The sequence below is a fragment of the Cricetulus griseus genome, chromosome 2, assembly GCF_003668045.3.
Source record: "Cricetulus griseus strain 17A/GY chromosome 2, alternate assembly CriGri-PICRH-1.0, whole genome shotgun sequence".
In the NCBI taxonomy this organism is placed as follows: Eukaryota; Metazoa; Chordata; class Mammalia; order Rodentia; family Cricetidae; genus Cricetulus; species Cricetulus griseus.
Genome location: NC_048595.1, coordinates 336,546,006 through 336,570,671, shown reverse-complemented (window position 1 = coordinate 336,570,671; position 24,666 = coordinate 336,546,006). Strand labels below are relative to the sequence as shown.

Genomic DNA, 24,666 nt, shown 5'->3' with positions numbered 1-24,666 from the left:
AAGATGTCTTTCCAGGTTTCGAGTTGGCAGGCAGCCAGTGTCTGAATGGCTGCACTTTAAAAGCCCATCTTGCTTCCACATCCTTCGGTTTTTTCCCTCTTTTTACATCAGTGCTTGCTCCCAGAAAACATTTAATATATTCTTTAAAGTTCATTCACTTTTTCTATTGCCATAGATACAAATTTTGCCCCTAAAACAAATTTTAAAACCAAAGTCAGTGGCATAGCAAATCTCTAGGAACCTGACCATCTTTAAAAGTATAAGCATAAACATGCTGGCTTGGTTCCTTATAAAACTTAAATAAATGTTTACATAAGAATCTTAGTATAGATCATTATTTTAAGATCAACTTCTAAGTTGGTTTGTGACAAACACAGCTTTGTGTGTGTGTGTGTGCATGTGTGTGGCTCACTAAACAATGTTAGTGGTTGAAAGCACTTGAGCTAAATGTAATTTAAAGACTTTTGAATTCTACCTCCATAACCATCTATTGACCACATAATGGGGGACTTCCAAACACGATTATTTTGGACAGTGCTCTTTGACCCATTGTGTGAACAGAAATGTGGCTATATCCTATTTGGTAACAGGATTCCACTGGGTAACCACAGGATAGATTCAAAAGGCTATGAGAGTTTTAGAGTTGAATGGAATAAGACGTATTTACTACAGTTCAGAGAAATGGAAGCATTGGTGATTTTTATTTTACCATCAGACCATGTGGTGGTGAACCAAACCACTTTTGATCCTTTGACTGCCCCCAAGTTTTTTCAACTGTGAACTTGCTTTCTGTGTTCATGTGTCAATGAAATTTAATGCAAAGTCTATGCATATGAATCTGCCTCTGAACTGTTTATGTAATGCATCAGTAATAATAACAATAGTAATAACAATAAGAAACAATGGTAGTAGTTACAGTAGTGTATGTATTACAGCCTTTTATAAGTAACCATGAAGAATCAGAGGTAAAAGATGAAGTAATAATAGCTCTTACCCTGGGAGGTGGTTGTGCATGCCTTTATCTCAGCACTTGGGAAGCAGAGATAGGCGGATCTCTGTGAGTTTGAGGCCAGCCTGGTTTACTGTGCAAGTTCTAGGACAGCCTCCAAAGCTACAGAGAAACCCTGTCTAAAAACCAAAACCAACCAACCAAACAAAAAAACAAAACCAAGAACAGCTCTTATATCTGGTGCTTGGGAAAAACAGATTGCCTTTCTAGGTTGGAAGTTGAAGTTGAGGGTTAGAAATGCACTTTCCTAGGAGATCTTAACTATTTTCCCTTCCTGGGGCCTTCCATGTGTGTCCCTCTTAGGATCCCCCTTTTTGTTTAGCTTCTCTGGGGTTGGGGGTTGTATCCTGGTTATTCACTTATGAGTGGGTACATACTGTGTTTGTCTTTCTGGGTCTGGGTTACCTTACTTAGGATTTTTTCTTGTTCCATCCATTTGCCTGCAAATTTCAAGATGTCATTGTTTTTATTGGGGGAGTGGGTGGGAAGGAGAGGATGTGGTATGGGAACAAAAGGGTTCAAGAAAACAAGTTGGGGGGAGAGCAATGAAAGAGATGTCTTGGTAGAAGGAGCCGTTATGGGGTTAGGGAGAAACCTGGTGCTAGAGAAATTCTCAGGAATCCACAAGGATGACCCCAGTTAAGACCCCTAGTAATAATAGAGAGGGTGTCTGAACGTGCCTTCCCCTTTAATCAGATTAGTGACTACCCTAATTGTCATCATAGAACCTACATCTAGTAACTGATGGAAGCAGATGCAGTGACCCACTGCCAAGTGCTGGGCTGAGCTCCTGGAGTTCAGTTGAAGAGAGGGAGGAGGGATCATATGAACAAGGGAGGGGGGTCAAGTGGGAGAGGCGGTGGTGGGAGAAGGGGATGGAGGGGGGAACTATGGATGGTATACAAAATGAAAAACAAATTTTCCTAAATAAAAAAGAAAGAAAATGAATTTTCCAAAAGAACCCAGCAGCTTTGTTGTGTTGGCTTCACTTGAGTCAGCAGGTGACTACCTCACTCTAGTTAGAGTTGTGCCAGACTTACTTTGTATCTGTTAAGTTTTACATGTCCGTCTCCTTGTGTTAAATTTTCTCTTTCCTTAACCATAAAATCAGGCTTAGTGTCCATCTTAAATTCTCTTTAAGCTGCCTACTTCTGTATCAACCCATGCCTTATTAACGTGGCACACCTTTGCTATCTCCTGTCTCCTTCCTAGTTTTTGTATGCTTTTGTAATTTATGCTATAGCTCAGACTTATCAGGGAGCAAAAGTGTCTCTTATTTTTTTCCTATTTTCTTTTTTTTTATTTAGAGAATACTTTATTAGTTTTTGTAATCAAACCCACATAGATAAGACCTTACATATTTAATACAGTACGTTACTCCTGTACAAATGGGAAAAAATTAAGTTCAACATTTCTAGCCCAATATGGCTGTTAATTTCTGTACAATGCCAACTCAACACGGTAAACTGGGATACTTTTTTCCAAAGTTGACAGCACAGCTAAAGTTTCCAAAAATTCAAATTATATATGTATATATAAATATTTATATTTATATAAAAAGACCAATAATAGCAGTATGTTATGCATCAATAGCAGCAATAGCTTTTCCAGGTTCTGCAGTCATTTGAACAAACCCCATACAATAATTTCCCCATTGTTAGGAATATTTCACAATGGCATTGATTATGTTAAGTAACTCAATGAAGCATAATGTTTCTTTGATGATATTTTAGATAAGGCAGATTTTTGTTGTATGAGACCCCTCTTGTTGCTGCTTCTGACCCACAGTGCAACATTTTTAGCATCCTTTTCCCAATACTGAGAGTGCCGTTGCCTGGTTAAGTCATTCAGCAACCTAGGATATGACTTAAGAAAATGTTCTTGTACCAGTAGAGATTCAGTTCCTTCCGTAATCTTAACACAGCTCAGTATTACTCTATTTCGTGCTTGGTTTATTTGTACTTTTTGAGCACAGATTGAAACATTTCAGAGCACAGATAGAAGTTCCTTGGGTGTTATTCATTGTGCATTGTAAAACTCTTACACCAAAACATGGTAGGCATTCAGTAAGTTTGGAATAAAAATATGCCAAAGCCATCTAAGGTATATTTGCAAACAATTAAGATAGCAAATAATTTAAGCAATAGCTTGCTAACCTGTACATGTTGTGAGTTTAAAAATAAAAAACCGTTTAGTTCAATGTACAGATTAGTTTAGAACATGGCTTACATTAAATGTCATCTCTAACTATGAAACTTAGGCAAGTTATATGTTCATTTTATGCTGGTTTCTCTACTTATATAATGAGATAATTAAAAGCACTTGCATTTTACCTGTAACTGTTAGGCCAAAAATAATATTTATCAAGATACTAGAAAAAGATTCATTAAGTACATAACAAAGTCTTGATGGTAATTGTCATCTAACAAGGCTTGGTATGGCCCTCTTTTGCATTTGAAACACAAGGTTAAATCCACATGGCCTTCAGTGATACACTTGAGTACTTACCTACAAAGCAAGATGAGAGCTTATGGAAAAGGCCTGTGAGCAGAATGCCCATCGTCCTCCAGGTCCAAAGCTAAGGTCGTCAATGCTGCACATATGTAACATTTGGCCCTTGGTTATTTTCTTTTTAACCAGCGCGCCTCTCAAATCTCTAGAATGTCAGTTGAGGAGTTAAATCAACATTATGCTTTGTCTTTATCACTTTTGTCACTTTGAAACATAAGGAAGTTCTGCTCTTTGGGCACTTTTCAAAGATTTATCCAAGTGTAAATCTTCTGCTGGTTTTTCTGAAGCAGGTCCCAAAGTGAACCCAAGGCAGAATTCATTCAAGATGCACTAGGCTTTTTCTGAGCATTAGTTTAATTCCCACCAGTTGCACAGATTCTAGACTAGTAGCTGTTCAAGTTTGCTGGTAGCTTGGCAGTGTTATTTTCAGTGTTTTATTAGGCTTACGATTTTGCTGAAGGCTTAACAGGCTCATTTTCAGATTTTTAATCAAGAACAAGTTTAATGATTGAAGGTAATTATCTCCAGATTAGAAAGGCTTTTAAAATTTTATCAGCATTCCAAAATTTAACAAATAGCCCTCTGATAATCTAATTAAAATCCTACTTTTGCTGCCAAACTAGTTCAAGCTAGACACACATCCAACCTCTTGTAGGAAATCATTATACATTTAAGCCATTTATGACATGTCAGACATAAAAGTTGACTGGCGTTAATATTCTGATCGTTCTTTAGAGGTGGGTGAGGTGCAATGACCAAGGCTACCTTCTTATTGATTTTTTAAGGGAGGTAAATAGCTCATTGGCTGTGGAATACAAATGTGTGCAGAGCACATAGAATTATGTCCAGCAGCAAATCAGAATCAGCTGCTCTGTATCATAATGAAAGGCCTTTCATTTTCCATTGGATTTGCACCTTAAAGGGTAATTAAGCTTAGGGACTGTATTGTACAGGAATTCAGTCTAGTTTGAACAACGAGCTTTAATGGATAATGAAACACAACCAGAAAAATCAAACATTATTCCTGGGAACTGTTTATATAAGCTAGGGGCAAAATTATTTTTTGTAGTTCTGAAAACTTTTAAGCTAAGCCTTATTTACTCAAGGATGAGCCTTAACCTGTTAGTAGCCAGCTGATGTTTTAGAACAAACTTGAAAGTTGGATTCCAACAATAGGAGTTGACTGCTATCAAGTAGTCATACAGGTCTCCATCGAGGTCGAGTGAAGACTCTAAAAGCACAGTTGGTCAGATAACCTATGACATTGTTTTAATTTCTGTTGTTATCCTGGAAGTTTTGGTTACTATTTTATTTTTGCTCTTCCTACTTTTCCAAGGGGATTTATTGTCAGAATTGAAAGTGGGTGAGGCTGAGAGACAACCAAGTTGAAGAGAGCCAGCAGTTTGAAACCTTGTTTCCGTATTGATTTATGTGCTTCCAATTATCAATGTGTGGGAGTTTTGTCTAAAAATCTGGGCCTGAGGTTCCTTTTGTTCTCCAGTGTCTATTGTGGTTTATGCTTTAAATGGGATGCAAATGTGATTTATAGTGCATGGCTTGATGCAGTTAGAGAAAATTGGGCTTTACAAGGAACTGCAAATGAGTAGGGAAGGGCCACGCGTGAGCAACATGTTTCTGTGGGTGACAAAGGAATATCCCAGTGTGGCTTATGGGGATACTGGAGAGTAAACAACATGGGAAAGGTTGTTTCCCTCAGAGAACATGGCTTTCAACCCTGTGGTCTGGGAGAATGGAACCAAGTCTCTTAAAACTGCTTAGAAAGTTGTTAAAGTAGCATTTCCATGCGGTTGAGAAAAGAACATACACAATAGCAATGTGTTTCCATTGGGCAAGATAGATCCTAGCAAACACCTAACATGCTCATTATTGCAATTCCACATGGCCACACCAGTGAAGTCTCTGCACTAGCATTTTGAATGCCATGTTCCTGAGGTCTTTTTGACTGACCAAATGACCATGACATATAAGCAACAGTTGTTCAGGCAGAGTAGCCTGGAAAGTGCAGAGTTCTCGTGAAACCAACTTGGCCAAATCAAAATTCCTACAGATATGTAATGACAACAAGTAAAATTAGTTGCAGAATTCATTCAGTCACTCAACAAATCTTTCTTAAGCATTTTCCGTGACCCATTTTCAATTGAAAATGTAGCACTATTATGAGGAAAAGAATTGAATTTTAGTTTTGTCTGTATTTGGGTAAGTCTTATTGCAACATCACAAACCCATTATAATTTCTAGCATTTAAAACCTGTCTCAGACAACTCTAAGAACAACACCTGAGGCTGACTTCTGATTTTCATTCACATGTGCACACATATGCCCTTGCATAATCCCCATACAATAAACACACACACACACACACACACACACACACACACACACACACACACAATTAATTAAATAAAACCCACTTCAACATGTTTAAATGTCGTGTTCCTTTGAACACATTTCTATGAACTTAGAATATCCATTTTATCTGTAAAATGAGGAAATTGGGTTAGTATTGTCCATCAGGGAAATAGTTGTGTTTCAGATGCCACCACTGCCATTTAATCTTCATGGAAACACCAAAAATATTTAACATCTCTAACTTTCGGTTTTCCCACTCATAAAATCACAAATCCTCGGCAGAGTTATTGTAAGGTTGTTAATGCATATAGGCCTCTTATAAGAAGTGACGGCCACAAACATCTTTCACACTGGATGGATGTAGTTTTCATAAATGTTTCTCACTGGACAGATTTTCCAGTAAAAAGGGGGCACAGTGGGGCTAGAGAGACGGCTCTGGAGTTAAGAGCACTGACTACTGTTCCAGAGAACCCAGGTTCAATTCCTAGCATCCACATGGCAGTTCACAACTGTTTGTAACTCCAGTTCCAGAGGATCCAACACAGATTTTTTTATACATACATACTACACAGGTGAAATTCTTTATTAATGACTACTTGGCTCTCAGCATAAGCTAACACCAACTTTTTAAAATCTGTAGTGAACATTTAGTGAATAGGAAAAATGTCACCAACACTGATCTCAGACGGCAGCATCTTTAAAATATTTTCAAAATAAATTCTTGTATGAAGAAATACATTTGCAAAAAAAAAAAGGTAGTCATTTTTCACCTAATGATCATAGTAATGATTTTCTTTAAATTGGGATAGAACTGGCTTTTTGTTAGAGTAGGCTTGAAATTAGAAGGAAAAAGCAAAAGTTCTTAGGCTATGATACCAATTACCATATCCTGCAGCACTGAAGTGTTTCTAGAATAGAAGGTGGTGACTGTAAAGCAACTTGCAAGAACACCATTCAATTTTTCTTTGTTTTTGTTCAACTGCTTTTATTTTTCCTGTTTTGTATCTTTTCTACTTATAAAATAAGATCATCATCTGGTTATAAAATAGACTAACCTTTTATTACTTTTAGAAAACTTAGAAGATTTAAAAGGAAAGATCAAAGTTGAAAGTCATCTTTTTGTTGACATCGCTATTTTTACAAACCAAATTCTAAAAGCCATATCAAAAAAAAAAAAAGAAACAAAAAGCACCAAAGCAAACAAACAAACAAAAGAACCACTCCAAAACACCAAGCAAGAAAAGGAAAAGATGAGACATTCGATTTAGCTGCAAATATTCAGGTCAGCTTGCTGGTTGCTACTGATAGTCTGAACTGGGCAGCTTAGGGGGCAGCATGGAGAGGGTTGGTCACAGTTTCATACGACTTTCTGCTTTCCTAAAGACTGTCTAAGGCTTCTTTATATGGTTATCTCAGCTCTCTCACATCTCAAAAAAATAGTAGAAGGGCAGACTTTCCCTTACATGCATTTATTAAACCATTGCCTGCTTCACAATCTTATTCTCACATTTAGATTGAAAGCCAAAGGAGAGGATACAACTCAAGGAAAATGGAGGGAAAAGGCATTTATTGTGATAATTTTTTGCAAATACCATGTAAAAATAAATTTAGTGTTTTAAAGATCTTAATGTAATAAGCAATGACTCTGAAATAATTAAAGAAAATATAGGATGACAATTCAAAATCTTGGCATAAACAATAATTTTTTGAATAGGTATCTAGTAGCTGAGGAAACAAGAGCAATGAGATAGCTTGACCAAAAAAAAAAAATGCACTGCAAAATAAATAGTCAACAAGGTAAAGAGATAGGCTGTAGGATGGAAACAACTTTTACAAATGGTTACCCAGCAGGGAGGTCATATTTGTTTTGGGGTACTTGTCAGATAAGACTTCCCAGAAATGAGTCTAAGCTAATAGAAAGCTCACAACTACAGTGGGCCTTCAGAATCTCAGTGTAGCTTTTAGCCTTTCTCAGAATGAACTGTTAAGGACAAAAATCATGTCCTGGGTTGACATACTTTAATTAACAAGACCAATTAGCTAGAAGTAGAACTATAGAGGCCAAAAAGCAAGATTAGAACATTTAGAGACTTTCCTAGAACTATGGACTTTGATGGAGTCATCTTTGTTTTAAATTTTGGTAGGTGATATTGCCTATAGGATAAGTTTTACAGCCTGAATGGCACTTCCATAATGGAGTCAGTTGTACTAAGGTTTTGGGGCCTACTAAGACCTGGGGCTCAGTTTCAATATCTCATAGATAGAAATATCACACACACACACACACACACACACACACACACACACACACACACACACACACACACATTGTGAGATATTTGTACACTGTTTGAAGATGTATTGCTGTGATATAATAAAAAGCTGAAGGACCAAGAACTAGGTAGGAGGTAAGGGTGCTACTTCTGGGGCAGAGAGAAAAAAAACTAGGAAGAATAATCTAGGTCTGTTATTTTGCCAGAGCAAACTCAGATGCCAACTCAGAGCAAGTCAGATACACCCTACTAAAAAGAGATAACTGAGCCATGTGGCAAAACATAGATTTTAAAGTGTGTTTATTAAGTTAGAAAAGCAATTTGGAAAAAGCCTCAGCTAAGGCCAATCTTTCATAATTAATACTAAGCCTCTGGGTCATTATTTGTGGGCTGGTGGTCTAAACATAGTCCATCAAGAAAGCCTGTTTCATTTGGTGACCAACATATGGCATGTAAATCCACAAAGAACCCGAGAAAGCCTAAAAAAAAATTCTGAGTAGGTTCAGTGCTTGCAGCTTTTTTAAGAGGTCTGCTACCCAGCTCTTGAATGGGGTTTATGAGTGGCGGGCAGTGTGCTACTCAGTGGCAGGAGACTAGGTAGAAATGCCTAACAGAACTGAGGCAGATAGACCAGCTCCAGGCCAGGGCCTGTAGGCAAGAGGCTCCACTCTCAATGACCTGAATCAGCCATAGTCAGCTGCCAGGCCATGTGCTAAGCAGAGCCACATGGTGGAGGGTCTATGGTGTAGCCTCTGCTTAGCAGATTAAGGTTTGGCTCACATGGTCAGAGAAAGCTGTAGATTCTCAAAAACTCAGTCCAGACAGAGAAAACCTCTAAACAGATATAATATGCTTTAAAATGTGCTTCGATGCTGAAGAAAGAAAAGAAAATGGGTATAGACAGTGATGGAAAAATAAATAGTTTAAAAATAAAGAAAGAGTAAAGTAATATAAAAGGAAAAAGTCACATAAAGATGGGTAATATACAGGGTGTCTGGATCCTGTATGGTGTTGTGTTCACTTTGAATTTTTTAAATGCCAATGAACAAAAACAATAGCTAATAAAAGACATTGAACTATGGGAACTGCTAAATTAAACCAACCTGTATATTTTAAGAATGTTTTAACTTCAGAATGGAAATCAGAAAATATGTTGTGTAGGGGGAGAGGTTTTGCTTTTGTTTCCACAGGAAAGGAAAAGCTATGAATTCCTTCAAAATTAATAAAGATCAGATTTGACTGGCAGAGACCTCTAGAGGATTTTGGTTACAGACATGAGGGAGGACGCCAGGAAAGAGTACAGGACAGGCAACATGTATGCTGATCCCTGTTCATGGGAACAGCTCTGAGACTGGATGTCACAAGATAAATCTTGTAAGTTAGAGTCTTCATGACTTATTATTACATGCCATCCTTTTATATGGCATGGATAGAGGTTTGGTTATATAGTCCAAATGGACTTACAAAGTTGACAGATACCTTTTACCTGCTCAAACATCTTTCTTTCCTGCTACTTCAGCCCCAAATAAACACACGGATGCTATTTTAATTATTAAATGGTTGACCAATGGCTGGGGCTTCTTCTTCTTCTTCTTCTTCTTCTTCTTCTTCTTCTTCTTCTTCTTCTTCTTCTTCTTCTTCTTCTTCTTTTTTTTGGTTTTGAGTATATAAGTTTTACTTTACACTTATGTCAAAGCAACACACAAGCATAAGAACCACAGACAACAGTCTCACAACAGGGGTACCTCTCCTGCAGAGGCCCGAAGGTTTGGGCTCAGGACTTCTGTTCCTCTGGATTCAGGCTGGCAAGTCTCCTGAGGGCCTCGTGTGGTGGAATCAGAATGGGCAGCACTCGGCTTGATGGACTGGTTGTCTCAGGTTAGCAGAGGAGAGCTCCAGAACATAGAGTTGTGGTACACTCTAAAATTCCCAGTTCTGAGCTGGTCCTTAAATAGTTCGCTAAATTGTGGTAATCACACTTTTCCACACTCCACACATTCTCACTCTTTTTGTGTGTGTGTGAGTTTTATGATTTATTTATTTTTTAAAATTTTTCATTTGAATTAGAAACAGGATTGTTTTACATTTCAATCTGTCTGGGGCTTCTTATTGGTTAGCTCTGTCTTAATTATTAACCAATTTCTATTAATCTAAGTATTTCCATATGGTCTTATCTTACCGGAGAAGGGTCAGGACCTGTTACTCCTTCCTCCACTACCTGGTGTCTCTTTGAGGCGTCTCTCTGCTTACCTTTCCCAGAATTCTCCTCGTCTCCTAGTCCCACCTATCTTTCTGCCTCTATTAGCCAAACAGTGTTTTGTTCATCAACCAATAAGAGAAATATATACAGAAGGACATCCCCAAACATAAAACTGAAAATCATCTTTAGCTGACTTGTACATACCACACATTCCATACGTGTGTTAATGTAGATCTATTTGTTATCTTTAAAAGTTTGTGTTTTCAGAACAAAAAGACCAGACACCAATAAAGACAAGTAGCCCAGGTGATCCAGCCTCTCAAAATACCTCTGTTACAGTTTCCTCAAAATTCAACATCCAGAACAACTTCAAAGCTGCTAGCTGAGATGGTTCAGCCTCACACAATACAGCAGTCAGGACTTCAGATAGCCTCTGCATTTTCCCATAACACAAAGACAAAACAAAAAATAATACAGCTAGCTCTCCCAGGACTTGACCATTATGCCAATTTTCTCAGGTTGCCCTAGAGATGCTGTCACTTCCTAACAGCAGGAAGCAGTCTAGAGAACACAATGCCTAAATTCCCAAGAGGTAGGGTGGATGGTTTTTGGTCATCCAATGAATTATGGATGTTTATCATCATTTCAGGGGGATTGGTTGCAAGTTGTTGTTGGCCATGGTCAGGGAAAGCTGAGCAAAGGAGATTAGATTCAGGGATCTCTTTCTGAAGGGAAAGGGGGGAGTGCATAGAAATTATAGGAAAAAGGATGGGTTGTTGAATCTACTTTTAAACTAAAAAAATAATTACTAGTCTTAAATTTTCACATTGATAAGGATTTTTGTATATTGATACAAATTTAAGTTTATTTTTCTTATACTTTCTTAAATGTTTCTACTCTTGTTTAAGGTATACCTATGCATCACATTTAACAATTTATATAAATTTCTAACCCTTGAAAGTTATTGTTATAGGCTATTTAGGAGAATTAAGAAATGCAGACTAGTAGTCATCTATAACAATCAAACTTGTAGTCATGTTAGGTATGCAGGTTTTCCAAAATCCAAAATAGGACTCCTGTGTAGTTCAGCCATCCACTTTTGTGGGTATACCCCCAAGAATCAAAGACAGTTTATTGTATAAATATCTGCATGCCTGTGTTTATCATGTGATCACAATAGCCAATCTAGGGAATCAATGTGGATGTCTAGAAGAATAAAGACATATAACCGAAAATCTGATATATATATATATATATATATGTGTGTGTGTGTGTGTGTGTGTGTGTGTGTGTGTGTGTGTATACATTATACTGAGTCATTTTAATTATATTACTTTCAGGAAAGTGGGTAGAATTAATTAAAAAAGAATAGTAGTAGGCATTTTTCTTGACAGTTTTTTTTTTTTTTACTTTTGTGACTATAATATAATCGTACCATTCCTCTCTTCTCTTTCATTCCTTTAGACTCACCTATATAACCCTCCTTGCTCTTTTTCAAATGCTCAGCATAATCCCTAACTACAGTCTAAAAATTTGCTCTTATGCTCACAGATAAGTGTAGTCCTCACCCCTCATCAAGGAAACTTCTCTTTGCAACAGATAGTAGGTACATTTGACAAAGAATGGCAGGCAATCTCTATGATTTGGGTACATAGTACTAATTTGATTTGTAGAAATAATACTGAAACTCTTGATATAGATTGCTAAACTTCTGTCTATCAAAAACTGTCTTTATAAAGAATGGTACAATTTCTTTAAATTACACCCTTTGATAAGTAAATCTGTTAAGATAATTATTTTCCCAAATGCTTTTTCAACCTGATAAGGTTAAGTATTCCCAACACTAAATAACTGGCTTTCCACTATAATAGTCATAAAATAATGGTAATGAAAGTTCTCAATGCAAGGACTCTTTCATTTGCATTTATTTTCTTGTCTGTTTCTTTTGTCCATGTGACAGGTCTCAAAAAGCAGACACAATAACAACATTCACTCTGGTAGAGTAAAAATAGCTTCAAAGAAGGAAAACCAAGATGATAAAACTAATGTTTTATAATCCTGACGATGTACGACACAAAGTTTAGAAAATATAACAAGTAGAACAGTGTGGGCTGTGACTTTTTGGAATCTTTGTTCATTCATTTCCTTCCCGTCTCTACTCTTCTTATAACCACTGTGTGAGTCAGGATTATGTTCTAGTGCATTTATCAGTACTTTAATGAATCAGATTAGAGAATTAGCTCTCTGTCAGGCAAGAGACAGATGAAGGCAGGTCAGAGCTGCTATGACAGCTCATCAGAACCCTTCATCCACATCCCACCTTCACTGATATATAGTTTCTGTTTTTAAGGTTGCCCAGAGCATGAAAGTATATGATAGAGATCCATTCATCCTACCAGATATCTAGCCAATTGGCGGGAAGAATTGAGCATAGAAAAACAGTAACAACAGCTGAAGATTATTGCGTGCCGCATCCGCTCAAAAAAAAAAAATGATCTGTAATCTGTAAGGCTAAGATTTCTTTATTCAGATAAACACCAGCCCAAATGCAAGCCAGAGCATGCCCACAGGTGGCAAGCTAGCATGGCCAGAGAGAAGGGCTCTTTCATGTGTGCCCAGCTCTTTAAGAACCTCCTTCTATGTCATGTCAGACTTCTCACCCAGCTCTCACCGGCGTGTCCCAGCACACCTGTCCGGGTCACCTGGGGCAGAGCTAGGGTGTCTCCCTACAATTCCCCTTTTAGTCTAAAAGAGGATTAAAACTTAATAGTGTAAAACATCTAAAATTAACAATCATAAAGGTGAAATATAAGAAGATACAATAATCTGCTATTGCACATCCTGTGTCTATTCCAGCTAAGCCCTAAAGTCATGTGAAAAGGGTATCCAACTTGAACACCTCCTTCCAATCCCAACTCTAAACAATAAGAAGGTCATTCCTAACTAGGCTTACACTACCCTAATAAACAATAATGGGGAATGGGGGCGTAGCATCTTCTAAGTTACTTCCTGCTGAAATGGGACAATGGTAGCCATGTGGGGTCCTGTGGAATGAAAAATGCCATTACAGGGAAGTCTAATGAGTTATCTCTAGTCCATGTTAGATGAAATTTGCTTGATTGAAGATCTAGGTTGAAATCCTCAACTTGATTGAAGTCAGTACTCAAGGTTCTGGTTGGAGTGTCAGTCGAAACTGAGTGAGTTGAATCCAGTGCAGTCGGAGAGGTGTGGTCCAATTCTTTTTCCGGAGCATGCAGGGATTTTTGTCAGGCTGGTTCTCATTGGCTGTTTGGGACTCAAACATAAGTGTCATCAGAGAAATGTTCGCTTGTACATGTATGTGTACTTGGAAAGGCAATCCTTGAATAATGACAATTATGAGAGGGTGTAGGCCTTGAAAGAAAGAGCCAAGAAAAGACAAATATAGTCCTCTAATTCTTCATTTATTCTGTATTACAGCAATTGGCTTCTTGATATAACACAGAAACTTTAAAATTTTGTTAAATAACATGCTTGGATTTTAGGGTAAGAAAGCCAAATCCAACTCTAAATCCAGCATCGATTTAATAGAATAGGGACTAGGAAATGAAGAGAAATAGAGTTATTTGAGAGACAGCTGTAAATTTTACCGTATGGCACGTTCCTTTTGTTCGATGGTTATAGCTACATTCTTTCCTTAAGTATCTACACATGTAGTGTCCTTTGACTTCTGGAGGTGGGTTTTCCTGTGAGGATAAAAACAAAGCACTTCCCATCCTTTGGGAGGCTTTTATTTACTTCATGAGATATACCTCAGTAAATACCTGTCCGTCTTCCTTGTTGAGAGAGTTGTCTTTTTCAACTCGAATCTTGATCAATTTTGATGGTATCCAAAGATTTTCTTCTCCTGTGGAAACAAATGCAAAACCCCTACTCCAACATAACATATGTCCGGGTTTCCATACCGAGGTCAGTACATCTTTGAAATACACTGGTTGGTTCAGTTCAGCAGTTTTCTCCGTAGTCCAGTGTCTTTCCACAGCTGTTTGTCCATTGTCATTGGCATTAAGAAAGTTGAGTGTTAATAAAGCATTATGCAATCTATGCTTGGGGGGTTTCGTCTTACCAGCTTGCCTATGGAGCACCTCACCAATTGTGCGTTGTCCTTTAAAGCAGTTTCCCTAGACTACAGAAAAAGTATTTACTTTTATCTCATTGAACAGAATCTGATACTGATAATATGGGAAGGCAAGGATAGCATGTCTATAAATGCCACTGGTGATGAATATGAAATCAGAAATTTAACTTTTGCATAAATATGAGGATAGAAAATATTTAATAAGTGAAAAAGAGATGAAGATAGAGGCATGTTGTTATTTCAGTTAGAGTTATAAATTAAGTTTGTCTTTAAGACATTGCTGTTTCCATCAGCTCCTGGATGAAGGCTCTATGATGGCATATATTGAAGCCATTAATCTCTTTATAGGAGAAGGGCATTTAAGGTAGCCTCTCCACTATTGCCTAGATTCTTAGTTGGGGTCATCCGAGTATATCTCTGGACATTTCCCTAGTGCCAGATTTTTTTTTAAACCTAAAATGGCTCCCTCTATTAAGGTACCTCTTTTCCCACAACTAAGCACTGAGCCAAATTCCTGGAATCCAGTTGTAGAGAGGGAGAAGTGATGATCAAAGAAGTTAAGACCATGCTGGGGAAACCCACAGAAACAGCTGACCTGAACAAGGGGTTGCTCATGGACCCCAGACTGATAGCTGGGAAACCAGCATAGGATGGAACCTGGCCATCTGCATGTGGGTGTCAGTTAGGATGCCTGGGCAGTCTATGGGACCCCTGGTAATGGAACAGTATTTATTCCTAGTGTATGAATGGACATTGGGAGCCCATTTCCCATAGAGGGATATGCTCTCAGCCTAGACACACGGGGGAGGGCCTAGGCTCTGCCCCAAATGATGTGACAGACTTTGATGATCCCCATAGAAGGCCTCACCTTTCTTTGGAGCAGAAGATGGATGGGATGGGGGATGGTGGGGGTATGGGAGAATGGGAGGGAGAGGGAACTGAGGCTGATACATAAAATAAGATTGTTTATAATTTAAATTAAACAAGAAAAAAGTAAAATTGAATACTATTGATATGGGGATGAAGAGGTAAAAAATATACTTTATACTGAAAAAAAAGACATTGCTATTTGTAGCTACCACAATCAATAGCTTTAATAAACACTTGCACCAAAACCTGTTAAGATTCCCCATTGCCTGCTGAATCTCTAATCCTAATTTTAAATTGCTATACCAAATAGCTTCCTTTGTCACTTCTGAAAATAAATCTGACTGCTATTACAACAATGTCTTAGAGCATGAATGGTTGCTTCCATCATGGAGGTATTATGTTTCTGAACTTTCCACCCACAGTGCCTCCTGAGGTTTCCTTCTCTTTGTCACCACACATTTCAGGCACATACTTTCACATCTTGATAAAAAGCAACTTGTTCCAGAAAGGCTTTGAGAGTCAAATTAGTCTCTGTATGACATTCAATTAATATTAAATTGTATTTATGTGTATAAATACTCTGTGGCAATCTATCAGAGCATGATTTCATTTATTTTGAAACAAACAAGCTTATGTGATTCTCTTAATCCTTCTATTACTTCCCACCATGTACTGTGAATCAACAGTTGTTTTGACCATGCTTTAGGACTAGAGAGATTTAACAATTCTTTAGGACCCAGAAGGATCTTGGGGTAAAAGAATTTGTGTAAACTCTTTTATCTACAACTTAAGACCCTTATTATCTATCATATCCTTTGCCAGACGCTTAAGCTGTTCTTAAAACCCATGTCAGATCCTCCTTGAAGATGGAAATACCTAGACCATCTGTTAATCCTCTTTTGATCTCTATGGATTTATTTGCATGCAGATGTCTTGTATAGTTTCATTATCATGAGAAGAGACACACTAGTATAGACAACTGGGAATTGTATGCATGTAGGTCAGTCTTTATCTGAGTCCTTGGTTCAAGTCACTGTTACTCTGTAGGAAGTTCTGTCCTGTTTAATGTCCTTCAGGGCTGCTATATCTATTTTTACACACTGTCTGGCCACTCTCTGTGGGTTTCTTGGAATTCTTTAACTTAACCATATTCTAATTAACCAGTTCTGGTCATTTTCCCCTCTGTTCCTGGCCTCCCAGTCAGATCCCACTGCACTGCTACTTGACTTATCTCTGTGATTTAGTTATGACCCTTTGCCTGTGAGAATGATCTTTTAAATACATCAGTTAAAATAAATCAACTGCTGCATTATTACCCCCCACTTTTTCCATTCATGATGGCTGAGAAATAGAGACAAGTAGAGTTTTGAACCAAGAGTATCAAATTAGGTTCTAAGGGTATAGGCCATCTGCTTGCTGATAACCATTCACTTTTGGATTGTTAGATGAGAGAAATATACTTAATCATTAAGCTACTGTCTTTATTTGGAGAGAAGAAATGAATAAAGGGGGAAGTTGCTAAGGGTAAAGGCTTCCACAACCAAGTCTGACAACCTGAGTTCCATCCCCAGGATTCACATGTTGGAAAGAGAGAACTGATCCCTGCAAGTTGTCCTCTCACCTACACACTCACACCATGGATATAACCCTCAATCCACCACATATTAAATAATAAAAAATAAAAAGATAAACACATAAGTTGAATGAAAAAGAGAGCTTATCTTTTTCTTAGTAGCATTGCCTTTATCTTAATGAATACATTAGCATAAAAGCTAAGCTTTTTTGAGCAACTTACTTAAATCTTAAAATTTCTTCCTTCTTAAGTGAACATACCACAGAGGTACGTGCATGTCCATCTTTATTATATTATTCATAATAGCAAATGTATGAAAGCAGACTAGATACTTATCAATAGAAGGATAAATAAAGGAGATATGAAATATACATGCAAGCGTAGGCACACATGTGCATAAACACACACGTGCGCGCCCACACACAAACAGGAGCACACAGACACACACACACACACACACACACACACACACACACACACTGGATTTCTAATCAACCTTAAAGAATAGTTAATTTTTGTTGGTTGCTTTTTATTCTGCTCTCTGTCAGGCCCTCCACTCATCTCCCAAATAAATACACAGAGACTTATTCTTTCTTATTAATGTCCAGCCTTAGCTTGGCTTATTTTTAGCCAGCCTTTCTTAAATTATCCCATCTACCTTTGCCCCTGGGCTTTAGCCTTTCTATGTTTCTGTGTATTTTTTTCTTTATTTCTTACTCTGTGACTTGTTGTGTAGCTAGCTAGGTGGCTGGCCCTTGGTGTCCTCTCTTCTTCTTTTCTCATACCTCATTCCTTCTTTTTCTCCCTCTATTTATTCTCTCTGGATTTCAGCCCTGCCTATTTCTCTCTCCTGTCTAACTGTTGGCTCTTCAGCTCTTTATTAGACCAACCAGGTGTTTTAGACAGGAAAGTAACATAGCTTCAAAGAGTTAAACAAATGCAACATAAAAGAATGCAATACATATTTACATCATTAAACAATGTTCCACAGCATAAACAAATGTAACACATCTTCAAGCAATATTCCACAACATTAAATTATGTAATGTGTATGAAAATCACTGATAAGCTATACTAAGAAAGACAAATACATGGTTTCTCTTTGTGTGGAATCTACACTTAAAAGAATATTGTACTTGAATTGTAAAATTATAAATATATACATACAGGCACATACATACATGTATATGACATGAATGTAGAAATTGGAGTATATGAAAGGGTAGGGGAACTAAGGGACATAAAAGGAAGAGAAAGTGGGGTCAAATAAATATTAAGGGAGAGAAGACAAACATCACATTTTATTTTATATATAGAATCATGATTTAACTATATATATACATATATATATATATATATATATATATATATATGTTTTATGTGTGGCATGAAGGCATAAGGAAGATTATTAAGGAAGGGGAGAATGGAAACAATGGGTAGTCAGGAGGGACAAGAGAGTTGGTGGGGGGTTGAATATGAACAAAGTATACTGATATATATGCATGAAAATTAATAATGAAATTTATTATTTTTGCCTGTTAACTAAAAACAGAAGCAAAAAATAATGATTTCTATGTTAAAAGACAGCTTGAGAATCAAGTGAAATAGCACATGTGAAGTTAACTTTTTAAAAGAAGGAATGTGGAATAAATATAGCATGAGCTGGGCTTTTACTAATAAACATGAATATTTCAGTGTTTTCAGAATAAATAAATAGGCTCATTAGCATATAAAACTCCCTATAGTACTGTGTTAATAAGTCTTGAAACAAATGTTTAACCTATAATTCTTGAAAACATAATTGAAAATAATGTCTGGGTGGCCTTAATCCCAAAATGACAATCTCAAACATAAGATTCTATATTGATACTTTAGAGACCTCATTCTGTATTTGATTTGGGGATTAATTTATTCTTTCCTTTCTTGCTGTTCTCATTTCACATTAGAAATCTCACTTTTTTGCCTAATGAATAACAAACATGATTATAGAGCTTCGGGTATATAGAATTATCTGTAAGCTAAAATAAGAACATATGTAAAGCATATTAGAATATTGTTTGTTCTCAAGATATGCTACAGTTCCATTGTAGAAGGGAAATTTATTGGACCAATCATCATGCTTTTGTGTGAGTTCAAAGACTTACCACCACCTCACTGACGATTGGGAGACACATTTCCATTTAAGTGACTTTTTCACTTGTGTGGTCTCTTTCCCTGACTGTTCTTTATTCCCATGTATTTTATTAGTACTACCGAGCATGAAAGATTTTTTTAATTGTTTGAGTTTGTATAACCATGTTCATTATGTTTAGAGTCTGTTCATGAAAATAAGCTGATGGCTTGTTTGGTATCATTAAAAATTTAAACTTTTTCTGTTAAATTTGAGGTTATCTTAATAATCTTCACCACAACTAAATAATCAGTTCTTTGTACTCATCAAGATAAGAGTATGTTTCAAAATATGCTTTTGAAAATCTGTTGCCAAGAAGCTATAAGAATGTTATCAAGGGTTTTTCGCCAAGATGACGCCGGAAGCGAAGAAGGAAGCTCCTGCCCCTCCAAAAGCCGAAGCCAAAGCGAAGGCCTTGAAAACCAAGAAGGCAGTGCTGAAAGGAGTCCACAGTCACAAAAAGAAGAAGATCCGCATGTCACCCACCTTCCGGCGGCCCAAGACCCTGCGGCTCCGGAGGCAGCCCAAATACCCCCTAAAGAGCGCACCCAGGAGAAACAAGCTTGACCACTATGCCATTATCAAATTCCCCCTGACCATTGAGTCAGCCATGAAGAAGATAGAAGACAACACACTTGTGTTCATTGTGGACGTCAAGGCCAACAAGCACTAGATCAAACAGACTGTGAAGAAGCTTTATGACACTGATGTGGCCAAAGTCAACACCCTCATAAGGCCTGATGGAGAGAAGAAGGCATCCGTTCGCTTGGCTCCTGATTATGATGCTCTGGATGTTGGCAACAAAATTGGGATCATCTAAACTGAGTCCAGCTGGCTAATTCCAAATATACTCTTTTTCACCATAAAAAGAGAATGTTATCAAGGAGTAATATTTGAGTCAATTGTTAACATAACCAATGCAGGCCAACTCAAAAATTTAGAAACACATCACAGGCATAACAATTATATATAAATTTTAACAATAAGTGAGCATCAGTGCCTATATTATAATGTACATCCTGAAGATCATGGAGTAAGTTTGTGTAGACATTTCTCTGTATATGTTTAAAGATTGCATGAGTGCAATTAATTAAAAAAGTTGTAACATTGATACATTTCTTTTACATCTACCTGTGATTTGGGGTTGAATTATGTGTTATAAAACTATTCTCTCAATGTATGACTTGGAAATAGTGTCTTTACATAAATAATTGAGTTAAAATGAGGTTATTAGGGGAAGCTCAAATATAGTATGATTCTAGTGTTTTTATGAAAAAGAATTTGGACACAGAGATGTGCATACATATATGACAATGTTCAGAGTCATAGAAAGAAATGACCATATGCCAGTAGGAGAGGTCTGAAATAGATCTTCCCTTACAACATCAGAGGAATCAACCATGATGAAATCTTCACTTTTCCCTGTGCTTCTCAAACTGTGAAAATATATTTTTGTCATATCCACACCATCTCTGGTACTTTGGAATTATAATCCTATCACAAAAATATAAGTATATGCACAAATTACAGTCTTTATTTCATAGAGAAATATTAACACAAGGATCTCAGTGGTTGGTATCACTTTCCATATATTTGCTCAAAAAACCTGGGGGCCTTTCTTTCTAATATCCCTTTCTTTTCATCTCATCTCTAAACTAACATCAAGTATTTCTCAACTATCATCACTTCTTTTTATTACCATGAATCTTAGAATGTCTAGACCACCATAAAATCTTGTCTGACTTGCCTATTTGAGTCTATTTTTTCTCTTCTACAGTCCTAAAGCAGATTGTTAGAAAATCCAGATCACATTCCTTGAATTGCACCTTGACATGGACCTTCTTTGGTCATTGAGCAAACTGGACATCTCATCTGGTTTACCAGTCTCTGCAGAGTATAAAACTTCATGCCTTTTAAAATGCTATGTAAGTGACTTTTGCTGAAGGAGTGAGGGGGCACCAACCCTCAACTCCATCCTTGCCATCACCAGGAAGCTAAAGAGAACATAATGTAGCTATTTTCTACTGTTTGGCACCAAACAGTATGGAGCTCAGATCTCTGAAAGGAAGGAAATAAATAGGATAAATTCTATGATTGTTTGGCTTTTTATAGACTGCTACTTTTTGAGAGTGGAGATTAAGCAGAGCATAGCAATCTTACTGAGATAAAGAGTGATCAGAGGTCCAAATTACAGAGATAGTGAGTGCAAATAAGATAGAGGAACTTTCTTTTTCTTTTTCTTTTTTTCTCGAGACAGGATTTCTCTGTGGCTTTGGAGGCTGTCCTGGAACTAGGTCTTGTAGACCAGGCTAGTCTCGAATTCACAGAGATCTACCTGCCTCTGCCTCCCAAGTGCTGGGATTAAAGGAGTGTGCCACCAATGCCCAACTTGGAGGGACTTTCTTAAGAAGCTGTAGAATCTGACCAGGGTAGTCACTGAGGACTTTGGCTAAATATCACATTGGGCATGGTGCAGGTGAGAAGGGATGAGACTGGGCAAAGAAAACTGTTGAATACAGAGACGCTACTGGGGGAGTGATGAGAACAATGTGTAGATCTTACAAAATGCTAGGTAGTGTTCAAGTTCATATCAATGATAATAAAGCATCATTATTAAAAACCTGAGCTTTTAGTAGAGCTCAAAAAATCAAGCCTAAAGAATAGGGCAGCCTTAAAGTAAAATCTATTCAAGAATTACGTAAACAAACTAAGAAAATAAACACCAAAAAATCAAATTGATGTACTAGAAAATTTATAATTTGTAGAAGCAAAACACACTATATACAGCATATGATGTCAAACACCCAACAACTACAGAAATGCTAGTAGATAAGGAAGAAATTTCAGACTCTGAATTAACTAATATTAATATTAACTAATTATTAATAGGCATTAATAATTACCATTAGTTAACATCAATTAAAATTATTAATGTCAGCTAATTACTGATTAATATTACGCAATGAAAATTAGAAATAATGAATGGCCCTACTCCTTATACTGGATCATTTTGCCCGGTCTTAATACATGGTGAGTTTCTTACTCTTATTGCAATTTGATATGCTGTGTTTTATTGATACTTATGGGAGACTACCCTCTCCTGGATGGAAACAGAAGAGGAGTGGGTTGGAGGGTGGGATGGGGAAATGAGGGAGAGATACTGGGAGGGGAGGATGAGGGCTGGAAAGTAAAATAAATAGATGAATTTAAAAAAGAAATAATGAATGATGGTGTTAAGAAGAAAAATAAGAATTTAAAATCACTAATTTGTTCAAGTATTTCAGAGAAACTAGAAAATAATGAGGCAGTGCATATAAACTCTCAGTTGGGAATTGGGCACAGATATAGCAAAATCTGAAGCTAAATTTTAGAGCTGAAAATGTCACATCAGAATCCACATCTTCACTATACTAAACATTACAGAACATTAACTATGCATATGGTCATTAGAAACTATTCAAACAGGAGGACCGAGAGCTAAAATGCAAACAAACAAAAAAAAAAACATCAGGACGAAACCAACAAGCAAAAGAAAAAACTTAACAAAATCTCAATGTCTCACAGAACATTACCAGTCAATGTGCAATTATGAGAACAGAAAATGTGCAGAGTGACTGTTTTGAGGAAATAATGGATTCGCAAATCACATCCTGATCAAATTATTGAAAGTCAATGCAAACAAACAAAAACAGAAAAAGTTCAATATATTGCATACAATAAAACAAAAGGAATAGTAATGATGGTTGCTATTTCACCAAAATTATGTAAAACCAGAAACTACTAAGTCAGTATATATTGCAGCTCAGAGTCCTGGGCTGGCCTGGTGGTTCTGCAACCTCAACCTTCAACGTGCTGGTATTAGATCCCTGAGCATCAACACCAGCAACAATTTGTTTCCTGAATGGTTACATTAAAAAGATTGTTACAGGAGTTCTGGCTAAAACAAAAAAAAATTGTATGAAAAATTGTACTATGAATAAAAGAAGAAATCTAGAAATTTCCAAAATCCATGTAATAAAATATGTTTCTGCGTTACTAACATAAGACACAATTGATTGTGACACAAAATAATAAGTTACAGAATTCATAGCATGATTGGAAGAAAACTTATGAAAATTTTATCACAAAGTATGACAGCAATAAATGGAAGTGTATTATTAGGAAATTGTTACCGTATATGAGGAATGAAATATTTGAAGCTAAATTACAATGAGTTTAAGATGCATGTTGCAAAAAGTCAACACAATTGCTAAAACAAAGGAAAAAAGTGCTACAGTTTGAAAGGCAACAAAGGATGGAAAAATCACATTAATATTCAATTAACTAAGGGCAGAGAAAAGTACAAGTGTAAAGGAGAATACATGGGAAAATTAAAGTCAAATTAGAAGAGACTATTACTTAGATGGATGCTAACAGATGCCTTAAACGTGAATGATGTGGCCATTCTTATGGAAAGAAAGATATATTCAATATGGAAAAAAGACATTATTGTTAGCTGTTTGTAAGAAAAACTTTCTATGTAAACTGTCACCTTAAAAGTAAATGTATTCAGGGCTGAAGAGATGACTCAGTGGTTAAGAGTACTGGCTGCTCTTCCACAGGACCTGAGTTTGAGTCCCAGTACCCACATGGTGCCTTGCAAAAGTCTGTTAACAACTCAGGTGGTTTGGAAGCAGAAAGGGACGTAATGGAAAGGAAGGGTTGGTTAAACGAGGTAGATGGTGGGAGGACAAAGCAGAGGAAGGAGAATGGAGAGGGATAACTTATAATAAATATCTTCGAAAACATTATGTGTGGTGATATTTTGTTTATGATCTAACAAATAAAGCTTGCCTGAAGATCAGAGCCACACTAGTTAGCCTTAGAGGCCAGTCAGTGGTGGCACAAACCTTTAATCCCCTCACTCAGGAGACAGAGGATCTCTGTCTCTGTTAGTTCAAGGCCACCCTAAGCTACCTGATATTGATCCAATCTAAAAGAGAAACAGAACTCACATAAGGGTGATCCCAGCACTTGGGATCCCAAGCCTTTAATCCCAGCACTAGAGAGGAATATAAGGCAGGAAGAGAGAGAAGCTCAGTAGAGTCTGAGGAGTGATGCAGTCTGAGGAGCAGTGCAGTTGGAAGCAATCTGAAGTTCGGTGGAGACAGATGCAGTCTGAAGATGCAGTCTGAAGATGCTGTCTGAAGACAGGATCATCCCTTCGGTCTGAGTACTGATAGAGGTGAGAACTCCTTAGTGGATGGCTGCTTTGCTTCTCTGATCTTCAGCTTTAGACCCCATATCTGTCTCTGGGTTTTTATTATTAAAACCTATTAGAATTCATCCTACAATTATGTATAAATTTTTTGTAGAGGATTCCTAAAACACACACACACACACACACACACACACACACACACACACACACACACACCAAAGGAGTTCAGATGAAATCACCTTATAGTGTGTTTTATGCAGCAAATATTATTTTGAAATAATTGGAGGTCATACTCTCCAAAAGTGACCTTCAAACAGCAACCTAAACACACCATAAAAATATGACTTTCAGCTTCTTTCTCTGTAAATTTAAA

At 37.1% G+C, this 24,666-nt stretch overlaps 1 pseudogene; it reads left to right on the top strand.

Moving 5' to 3' along the window:
* Window positions 1-19,445: 19,445 nt before the first annotated feature.
* LOC100751923 lies at window positions 19,446-19,960 on the top strand (annotated as a pseudogene).
* The last annotated feature ends 4,706 nt before the right edge of the window (window positions 19,961-24,666 follow it).